We start from the raw sequence: 10,826 nt of genomic DNA, 5'->3' as shown, positions 1-10,826 counted from the left end.
ACTTCACCTTGTCTCACTTAATCTGATTCGTATCACAATCGCTCGAGAAATGATCAGCCTACACGTCTCTATCGAGTGAGACCCGGGTTAGTGTCCCAAAGAGGGCTCATGTTTAGTGATGGGCAGTGGGAATATTCCCTGTGGGAAGGAAACTAAAAAATGGGAATATTCCCGGGTTTTTTCCCTAGCACACATTCCCGGGAAAAAATTTATTTCCATTTCCTTATTTTATCTTCTAAATCATAAGAACCGTATGACTAATTACTTATTTTTATTTATTATAGTTTAGTTCTAGGCTTTAAATAATTTGGAGGTTAAAAAGATAAAAATCGTTGACTGTACTTTATATAATTAATCATGATTTATTAGTTCCATTTCCATTTGCACTAAAAAGTAGCAAAGAACTAGTTTACAAATGATGTAAAGGAACCAGTTTGTAAAGTAATGTAAGATTATGTAGAAATAGAGGTGAAGTACTATTAATACACCATGAACCATCGTTAGTACAATAGACGTCGGTCTGTCTCCTGCCTTTGACTCAAATTTCTGAACAGTTACTCGGACTTCTCTTACATGTCAATTAACGCATGGAATTTCGAGAAATAGGTAGGAAGAAAGATCATGTGTGGCAATGATATGTGCTAAATTATAAAGATAAGTCAGTATCTTGCAAATATTGGGAAGAAAAATATGTATGCGCAAATGTTGATAAATTGCTGAGACATGTATGTTCTGGCTGTTACCCAACATAATTTCTTTATAACATTTGAAAATTTAATATTTATATCAGTAGTAGAGTGAAGTTTAGAAAATCCACTTATAAATTTAAACTGTTTAGCGGTGTAAAAATATGTAGACTTACTATACCATCTTTTCCGCATATTTACTTTCATAGAACATATTGTAAGTAAATATACATTTATGCGTACTCTCTAAATATAATAAAATATTAATAAAGTAACGTAGTACCGTTCAGAATATACATTTTAAAGAATCCTCTGGAGACAACTGTAATAATATAGCTACTGTGATAAATTAAATTTAAAATCACAGTAGCAACTTAAATTTGAAATCATAATATAGTAACAGAATGCAATTTTCTTTGTGATTGTACATAAATTCCCGGAAAAATTCCCATTTTTGGAATCCTCCGGGGAATATTCCCGAAAAATATCTTCCCGGGAATTTACTCATCACTACTCATGTGATTGGGGTCTACGTTACGCTGTAGGAGCACCGATCATATATTCTCGATGCTAAGATGTAAACTAAACTCTTGTCCATCCCTGGAGGATTAGAATCGAGCTCTGGGTTTCTATCTACTTAAGAGCTCGGTTTATTTTAATGAAAACGAGATTGGCTATGTCCAGCAGCGAGATCGCTTTTGAGATAACTTTGCTCGTGATACTGCAATCTGTAACGCGACCAATATATGGAAGAGGTTCACACATACGACATCAAAAATTCGCTCTTATCTTCGAAGTCATATTAAGGACTTCACGGCCAAGGTAGAACCGTTTCAACAGCTCCTTGCTAAAAATGCTAAATTCAAATGTAACGAAAAAAAAAACGAATTTTTTTGAGAAGCTCAAAGAGGACATCTTGAACGCCTCATCTCTTTTTCATTTTGATGAAAAGCTAGAGATAAGACTGTATACAGATTCGAGCTCCCGGCAAGGGGGGGTTTACTAGCTTGTTATAACCCCAAAACCTACGAAGAAAGAATTGTTTCGTATTGCAGCCGTCGTCTTACAACAGCCGAAACTAGAAATTCAGTCTGGCAAAAAGAACCATACGTTATTATATATGCTCTACGCAAATTGAGATATTACCTACTTAATCGTAAATTTAAATTGTTTAGAGACGCTAAATGTCTTACTTCTCTACACACGCATCGGGTCAAAGTAGCAAAATACACACGCTATAGACTTTTCTTAGCCGACTATAATTTTGACATCTGCCATATTGAAGGAAAGGAGCACCCGGCCAATATCATCAGCCACTTAAAACAGAAATGATAATCAAGAAGCCACGGACCTATACCAGGGAACCGAGGATATGCATGCATATCGTCCAAATTCTTTAGAAGAATCCATTCTTCAAATACAACAACCAGGATCTTTGAGGAACTTACGGGAAGAGCACCGCAGAGATGACTCGTACGCTGACATAATAGCAGTTTTGGAAGGGAAAGAACCAACAAAAAGTTCTATTATGAGAGCAACAAAGTATTTTCGCTTAAAATACAACCTACTTTACCGTACACAAAAACATCCCAAATTTGAATTAATTTATCTTTTGTGTATTCCGAAAAATTTTACAGGACATTCCTTCGAGTCTATTTACAAAGATCCGTCAGCACCCCATTTTGGGTTTTCGAAGACATATAAGACCGTCCTCAATAAATACTACATGCCAAACATGAAGACATACTTAGCGTTTAGAATTAAGAACTGCAGAGTGTCAACTCTTAATGAAACTCCCGAAAAAGCCAGAAGGAGAACTCCTTCATCACCCGCCAGGCCTTATAGTAGAATGATGGATGTTTGACGGTTTAGGACCTTATCCACATGAAGAAGGGAAACCAAAATACGTTTTAGTTGCCATCGAAACAAGCACTCGTTATATAGTGACCAAAGCTGTCAATAGCATAACGGCAGATACAATTGAACAATTTTTATTGGAAGAAATTATTTTAAAATTCAACGCCTTTCGTATTCTTAATCTGGACAAACATCCAGTGCACAGAGAGAAGAAACTTCAAAAACAAGTAGAAATATATAATTTTGAATTTAAGTTCTTCCCTGGTTTTAATCACCAAGATATAAGATTAGTCGAGTTCATTTATAAAACTAGAGAATTCCTTAAAATTTTTCGGCCCACAAAATCATGAAACATGGCCAAAACTATTATCTCATATTACTTTTGGTTTTTGAAGGAGAATGAGTTTGCGTATCTTGTTCCACAATTTTTCGCCTCCAGCTAGAATTAACTCAGCCGGAATTTCATCTGCACCCGGAGATTTGTGTTTCTTTAATTTCTTTATAGCAGTTTCTACATCTATTCGGTTGGGTTCTGGAATATACGGTTCTGCGGTGTGTATCTCCTTTTCTCCACGCACACTAGTTTTCGGTTGCGTGTTAAGCAAATCGCCAAAGAAGTCTTTCCATCTATTTAAGATGCTATCCGTATCAGTGAGAACTGTACCGTCAGCTTTCTTTAATATATAAGTCCGAGGTTGATAGCCTTTCTTAAATTCGTTGATTCCCTTATACATGTCCCGGATGTTTTTATTTTTACTATTATCTTCAAGTTCCTTAATTTTGGCTTTCAGAAAATCGCGTTTCTTTGTTCTAAAAGTTTTGGAAGTTTCCCGCCTGATATCTGCGAAATTTTGTGTAGTTATTTCATTCGTATTTTGTAGCCAACGTAATTTTGTCTGTTTTCTCTTCTCTGCTAGTTTCATGCATTCCTGGTCGAACCATGGTTTGTTCCTACGTATTTCCGTATGCCCCAATTCTTCTTTTGCTGAAATTTTAATGCCATCTCTAATTTCAATCCAGGTATCCTCAACACTAGTGCACTCCGAATCTTCTAAAGCCGAGAATCTATTCGAAGCTTCAATCTGGTATTTCTCTCTTACCTGGCTCTCTTCTAATTTCTTTAAATTGAATCTTTCCGTTTTCGGACAATGAATATTACCTTTATTCAACGATAACCTCTCTCGTATTATCGCTGCTACCAGGTAGTGGTCAGTGTCACAATCAGCCCCTCTAAACGACCGGACATGAATTATGCTAGATTGCCTTCTTCTATCTACTAAAACGTGATCAATTTGATTATGTGTTTTTCCGTCTGGTGATGTCCAAGTGTATTTATGAATGTCGCGATGTGGGAATTTTGTACTCTTCACGATTAGGTTTTTGGATGTTGCAAAATTCACGAGTCTAACACCGTTGTCATTACTTTCCTTACGCAGACTTTCGTTCCCTATAATCGGTTTGAAAATATCCTCTCGTCCTACCTTCGCATTGAAATCCCCGAGTAGAATTTTCATATGGTATCGCGGGAGTTGGTCAAATATCCGTTCCACTTCTTCGTAAAAACTGTCTTTTATATCGTCATCCTTATCTTCAGTTGGGGCATGTACATTTAAAACAATAATATCACACCACCGTCCCTTGAGAGTAATAAAAGAAAGTCTGTCAGTGACAAATTCAACCCGTTTAATTGCTGGTAATATACGTTTATGAACGAAAAACCCTGTTCCTAACTGGTGATTTTTATTTCCTTCCCCGTAAAAGAGCGTAAAATTTCCGGAATTCTCAGATCCATTTCCTTCCCACCTAACTTCTTGAACTCCTACTACGTCCATCCTGTATTTCTCTAACTCCCTCGTTACGGATTTTAACGCGCCTGCCCTATAAAGACTCCTAATATTCCATGTTCCAAATCTCATGTCCATTTTCTTTTGCTGATGTCGTGCCAAGTTATCAGTCCTTGTCCGAGGCTTTTGTGAATATTTCTGAACAAGTGTTTTTTTTTTTTTTTTTTTTTTTTTACAGAATGAGGTTGTTAGCCCCACCCAAACCCCCAAGCTGGAGGACCACTCCTAGTCGGCTGTCCGTGACTGCTTATTCAGTATATTCGCAGCTAACCTCTATATCTAGAGGCCTTCTTCTCGATCCGCAACCTGAGGACGCGCCATGCCGTGGTGACAGGAACCCACGTTACACGGCCAATTTCATAACACAAAAGGTTAAGGTGGGTTTAATAGACTCACTGTTAATTTGCATTATATATATGAGTTCCCAGTGATAAGAAATGTACATTTTTCTTAAAATTATTAATTATATGGCACGTTTGTAATAGTTGATTTTTGTGGTGCAGTTAGTGGTGCTGTTAGTGTGTGATAGTGTTAGTGGAAGTGCAGAAATGGCAGCTTCTTTGAATACTGTACACTCTGATAAAGTAATTCGCCGGTCGTTGGAAGATGAAGACGAGGATATTATGTGCAGTGAACTCGAAGATAGCCAGTGTCTGGGAGAGTAAAGCGTCAGCAGTTTCTATTATGATTAGTAATTCTGAGATTGAAGATTTTGGGAATGAGTGCCAAAGGATTGAAAAAAAATTTCCATACAAATGACAGAACCACCTGGTGTTGTGAACCTCCTTGACCGCAGAAGGCAAAATCTCGGAACATTGTCAAGGGGAAAGTCAATAAGGTTATCCTTTCTCCAATTCCGGTAAAATAACAAAAGATCCCTTAGACGCTCTGTTATTATTTATTCAAGACGATGTGTTGAAGACTATTGTTCGGTATAGCAATGAAGGAGCAGTACGTGAACACAAAAGGCGCAACATCCAGAATCAGTGGAAGCAAATCGATGAGAGAACATTGAAGTATTTACCTAGACTTTTGTATACTGCTTGTTATCTCAAAGCCAAAGATCTGAACATAGAAGTGCTATGGGGCAAAAAGTATGGAAAACGAATATTTCGCGCTGCGGTGAGTAAAAACAGTTCAAGTATATGTGCATATTTATTAGATTTGATGGCAAAACAACAAGTGACAGAAAAAGTAACGATAAACTGGCACCAATACATGAACTTTGGGAAAGAATGAATCAATATTTTAAAAGGCACTATGAAACTGGGGTAAATTTGACTGTTGAAGAGCAGCTTATCCCATTCCGAGGTAGATGTAGATGTACGCAATATATGCCAGATACGTATGGGATGAAGATATAGTGAATAGCAAAGGTATCCAAACTTATATGAGGTCGGCGCTCACGAGTTCGGAACTCACGCTCACTCGACCTCAATCTCACGAAGTGAGCGTGAGGTCAGGCTGGTTATGTGAGCGTGAGGTCGAAATGAGTTTGTGAGCGTGAGGTTGAATCAAAGTAGACACCTTGTTCTTCCAATAGTAGGAAGAAGTATATTGTAATTCGAAAGCACTGTAGATTTTTTGTTCTCCACACAAAAGCTTCTTTTCCTCTATCTGAAGATAATATCTACTGTGAAACGACCACAGCTAAGCAGGGAGTATCTTTGGTCCTCTACTTTTTTTCATTGGTCAACTTGGGATAGAAGTTTTAGTGTCTTTGTCATCAGGTATTTCTTGGAAGCAAGTAGAAAATAATCATGGAATGTCTTGATGTTTTGTCAGGCACACTGGAGTATTTGGCCTCGAAATCCGGTCAAGAATATTCATCATTTAGTATTATAAAATTGTTTTGTATTTACCTACATTTTTAAAGATACATAACCGCCAAAACTGGTTTGAATATTTTCCTTTGTCCCTTTAACTATAGTTTTCTCTTGTGAACTCGATTGCCATTGTTTAATAGGGATTTTGTAGGCTAAGTCAGTGTTTTATTTACGAATTCTCTAGAGGAGAGGGGAATATTGAATCTTGGGCTAGCAGTTAACCACATAAGAATTGCAGCCCTCTCCCGCCCTCGGCTGAGGGGAGCCCATCTCTCCAACTACCTGGGCGCAATTTCTCCCCGAATATACTATTCGCCCCCAAAACAGTGTGCTTAAATTCTTAGCGAGATTACCCCTCCCTAATGAGTTTCCACACTGGTTCGCATATCGAACATATTGCAGGCTACATCACTTAGTAGCCCTTTTCCATTCTTTCTAAACCAGATCAATCTATACAGTATTTTCTTTCACCTTCCGTAATAATTTTATCCTTTGAAGCCACAGAGAATACATTCATTTATCTTCACAGTTGCCGTTCTTAAAAGGAAAATTATAGTATAATTATAAGTGCGATTCTGTCATTTTGAAAGAAAATATGCCCTCCCCCCAAAAGAAAAGTCTAACAGGTGCAACCAACGCCCTAAAACCATCCTGTGGGCACCCCTGCCTGCTCCAAATAGAAAATAGAATGTAGATAGTTTGTAATAATACACAGTAACACACTGAGCAAGGCTATGTGATAATATGTAAAAAACAGTATCACGTAACAGTTTCAACAGAATAACTGTGTCTTCATCAGACTTCCACTCCTTCTGGCTGCTTGGGAGTTAGTCATCACTTATATATACTTTCCGGAGATCAGTCTTTCTCCTCCTCTTTCTATCGTCTCCTTCTCCATTGATTCATTATTATATCTGATAATACTGGACTCAAACAAGATCCTATATTAAGTCCTTCCATCATTTTAACAATCCTATCTCTGATTATGCAGTATCCATTCTCCCACAATGCCTCTAATCCTCTTCTTACCTTTTTACTGTCCCAATTTTCTATTCTCTTTTCACCCATTTGCTCTTCTATTATTCTCAATATTTCTTCTCTCTTAAGGCTCGGGAACATACTCTTAACATCCAGGCTAAATAGCACTGTGCTCTCATTTCTTCTTCCTAATTTATCTATCATTCTCTTAACCTCTTGCGTATTCTCTACTCTCCTACTTTCTTGCCCTTCTCTCACCGCCTCGGCTATCCTCTTAAGCTTTTTCTCCAACAGTTCTAACATATTATTCCTGCAGTAAAGCACCGGCCTCAACTTCACTACTTCTTTGTGGATTTTTGGAAATCCTTTCATTCTAGGAAATGCAAGAAAGGATTAAACAGCACCAGGATGATGTAAGATTGAAAAGGGACAACAATGCGATATACAAGCATCAGAAAAAGACAAACCACAGGATAGGGTGTGAAGGAGCAGAGGTCATAGAAGTAGAGAACAGAAATTTGGGGAGAAAATGGAAGGTAGCCAGGGAGATTATGAAGGCAGGAGACAAGGTGATGAATTGGAATGCAGGATTCTCGATAAATAAAGAGTGGGGAAGATTCTGCTTAAAGAAGAAGAAATGAAAAGGAAGAAGAAAAAAGAGAAAAAAATTAAAAAGGCAAATAAGGATAATTAGAGGACAAAATGCAGCCAGCGGAAAAAGTAAACTTTTAATTGGACACGTGTGCAGCTAAAAGGTGAAAGTGAAAGCCACACAAGTGTTACTTTTTAATGAAGGGGCGGAGCCTAATTAAAAGTTGATCTCCGGAAAGTATATATAAGTGATGACCAACTCCCAAGCAGCCAGAGGGAGTGGAAGTCTGATGAAGACAGTTATTGTGTTGAAACTCTACGTGATACTGTTTTTTTTTACATATTATCACATAGCCTTGCTCAGTGTGTTACTGTGTATTATTACAAAATGGAAACAAAGCCTGATAGAATAGTTATAGGACATTTTCCGGAACTGAGAGGAAAATTGACAAGTGGAGGGATAGTAAGAGGAAGGAGATCAAAAAAGAACAACAACTTAAATTTCTTAGGATCTGCTTGCAAGAAGAAGTAACGCCCAAAGGATTAAAGTCAATAAGAAAGGGGTAGATTGCAGGACCACTAGATGGAGAAAGCTACTGAAGAAAATGGAGAAGGTATTAATTTGGAACGAGATAAGATAGAAAAAGAAGGAAATAAACGAGATAAAGGAAAGAAATAAGAGCAAAAGAAAAGAAATAGAACGAAGTCTGAGCATTTATACAAGAGAATTCACAATGAAGGACATAAAAGTGTGGGAGGAAAAGTTCAGAAGAAAAGAAGAAGAGAGACTAAGAGAGAAAAGTAAAAGAATAGGCTGGAAACAAGAAGAGACAGATGAGAAAAGAGTGGTAATCATAGTAGATATTGAGATTACTGAAGAAGAGAAGCAATTTTTAAGTATAGGATATAAATTCAGAGTAGCAAAATAGGAGGTAGATAAGGAAGAAGCGGTTTATGGAATAGAGGAAGCACTTCAGGAAATAAAAGATGAAGAAGTAGGATCCGAATTCGTAGGAAACTAGTAAATATAGTAAATAACAAATCAAGAAGACAAAGAGGCAATCTCACTGACAAAGAGAAAATGGGATAAGAACGAGAATGAAAAGGATAAGAACGAGAAAGGACATAGTAGTGGAACAGGCAGACAAAGGTGGAGCTATAGTTGTGATGGATAAAGTATTGTATGAAGAAAAACTTGGAGATCTGAAAGACGAGACATATGAAGACGTGGCGGAAAAAGGACAAGAAGAGATAAAGAAAAATATTATAGAGGACTGCAAAAAGAAAGGGTTCAACAGGTAAGTGAGAGAAGAAGGAAAGCTACCTATAATGAAAGGATTTCCAAAAATCCACAAAGAAGTAGTGAAGTTGAGGCCGGTGCTTAACTGCAGGTATAATATGTTGGAACTGTTGGAGAAAAAGCTTAAGAGGATAGCCGAGGCGGTGAGAGAAGGACAGAAAAGTAGGAGAGTAGAGAATACGCAAGAGGTTAAGAGGATGATAGATAAATTAGGAAGAAGAAATGAGAGCACAGTGCTATTTAGCCTGGATGTTGAGAGTATGTTCCCGAGCCTTAAGAGAGAAGAAATATTGAGAATAATAGAAGAGGAAATGGGTGAAAAGAGAATAGAAAATTGGGACAGTAAAAAGGTAAGAAGAGGATTAGAGGCATTGTGGGAGAATGGATACTGAATAATCAGAGACATGATTGTTAAAATGAAGGAAGGACTTGAGTCCAGTACTATCAGATATTATAATGAATCGATGGGAGAACGAGACTATAGAAAAAGGAGGAGAAAGACTGCTTATCTTTTGCCGTTATGTGGACGACTGTTTAGGAATATGGAAGGGAGCGAAAAGGCAGCTGGAGAAATTCATAAGGGACGTGGAAGATGAAAAGAAAGGGATTACACTAGAAAATGAAATAGAAGTAGACAAGGAGATAAACTGTTTAGATATGAAAATAAAGAAGTCGGAAGGAGGAGAGTTTATTACATCCTGGTACGAAAAAAAGTGTGCAGCGGGAGTGTATTGCCACAAACGAAGTGATGTGGATGAGGGTACAAAGAATTTCATAAAAAGCATGGAAGAAAGAATAGGAGACCTAAACACAAATGAAGAACAGAGGAAAACAGATTTAAAGAAGTTCTGTGTCTCCTTAGAAGACAACTAAGGAGAAATGGATACAACGAAGAGCATAGGGTTACAAGAGACATCGCAAGAGAGAGAAAGAAAGAGGGAGAAGACAAGAACAAAAAATGGTTTGGAATAGAAAGCCTAGGCACAGAAACAGAGAAGATAAAAAAATACTTCTGAAAGCAGGAATTAGGACATACAGGAAAGGAGGAAGCAGAATAATTGAACTAGTCAGAAGAATCAAGAGAAAAGCAATAGCGGACAAAGATCAAAGGAGAAAATGAAATGAAATCTTTGAGTTTTACGTCCCACGATTATGCCGGTTAGACTAAAGGAAACGGTGATGATGAGAGATGAGTGAAATGGTGGAATAAAGAAAGTGGGAGGAAACGGGAGAACCCCGAGAAAACCCACGAGCACGGTGTTTGTCTACCACAAAGTTCATTTGGCGGGGGCTGGGATCGAACCCGGGACCCCAAGTACAAGAGGTGAACGCTCTACCACTGAGCCACCGCGCCCCCAAAGATCAAAGGAAAGTAATATATAGAGTAGGATGCGCGGAGTGTAACAAAATTTATATAGGAGAAACAAAAAAGAAACTGCAAGAAAGGATTAAACAGCACTAGGATGATGTAAGATTGAAAAGGGACAACAATGCGATATACAAGCATCAGAAAGAGACAAACCACAGGATAGGATGTGAAGGAGCAGAGGTCATAGAAGTAGAGAACAGAAATTTGGGGAGAAAATGGAAGGAAGCTAGGGAGATTATGAAGGCAGGAGACAAGGTGATGAATTGGAATGCAGGATTCTCGATAAATAAAGAGTGAGAGAAGATTCTGCTTAAAGAAGAAGAAATGAAAAGGAAGAAGAAAGAAAGAGAAAAAATAACAAGGAAAATAAGGATA

This window comes from Thermobia domestica, chromosome 7 (genome assembly GCF_964235325.1).
Source record: "Thermobia domestica chromosome 7, izTheDome1.hap1.1, whole genome shotgun sequence".
NCBI lineage: Eukaryota > Metazoa > Arthropoda > Insecta > Zygentoma > Lepismatidae > Thermobia > Thermobia domestica.
The sequence above is the reverse complement of the archived record's forward strand: the minus strand, read 5'-3'. Positions refer to the sequence as shown.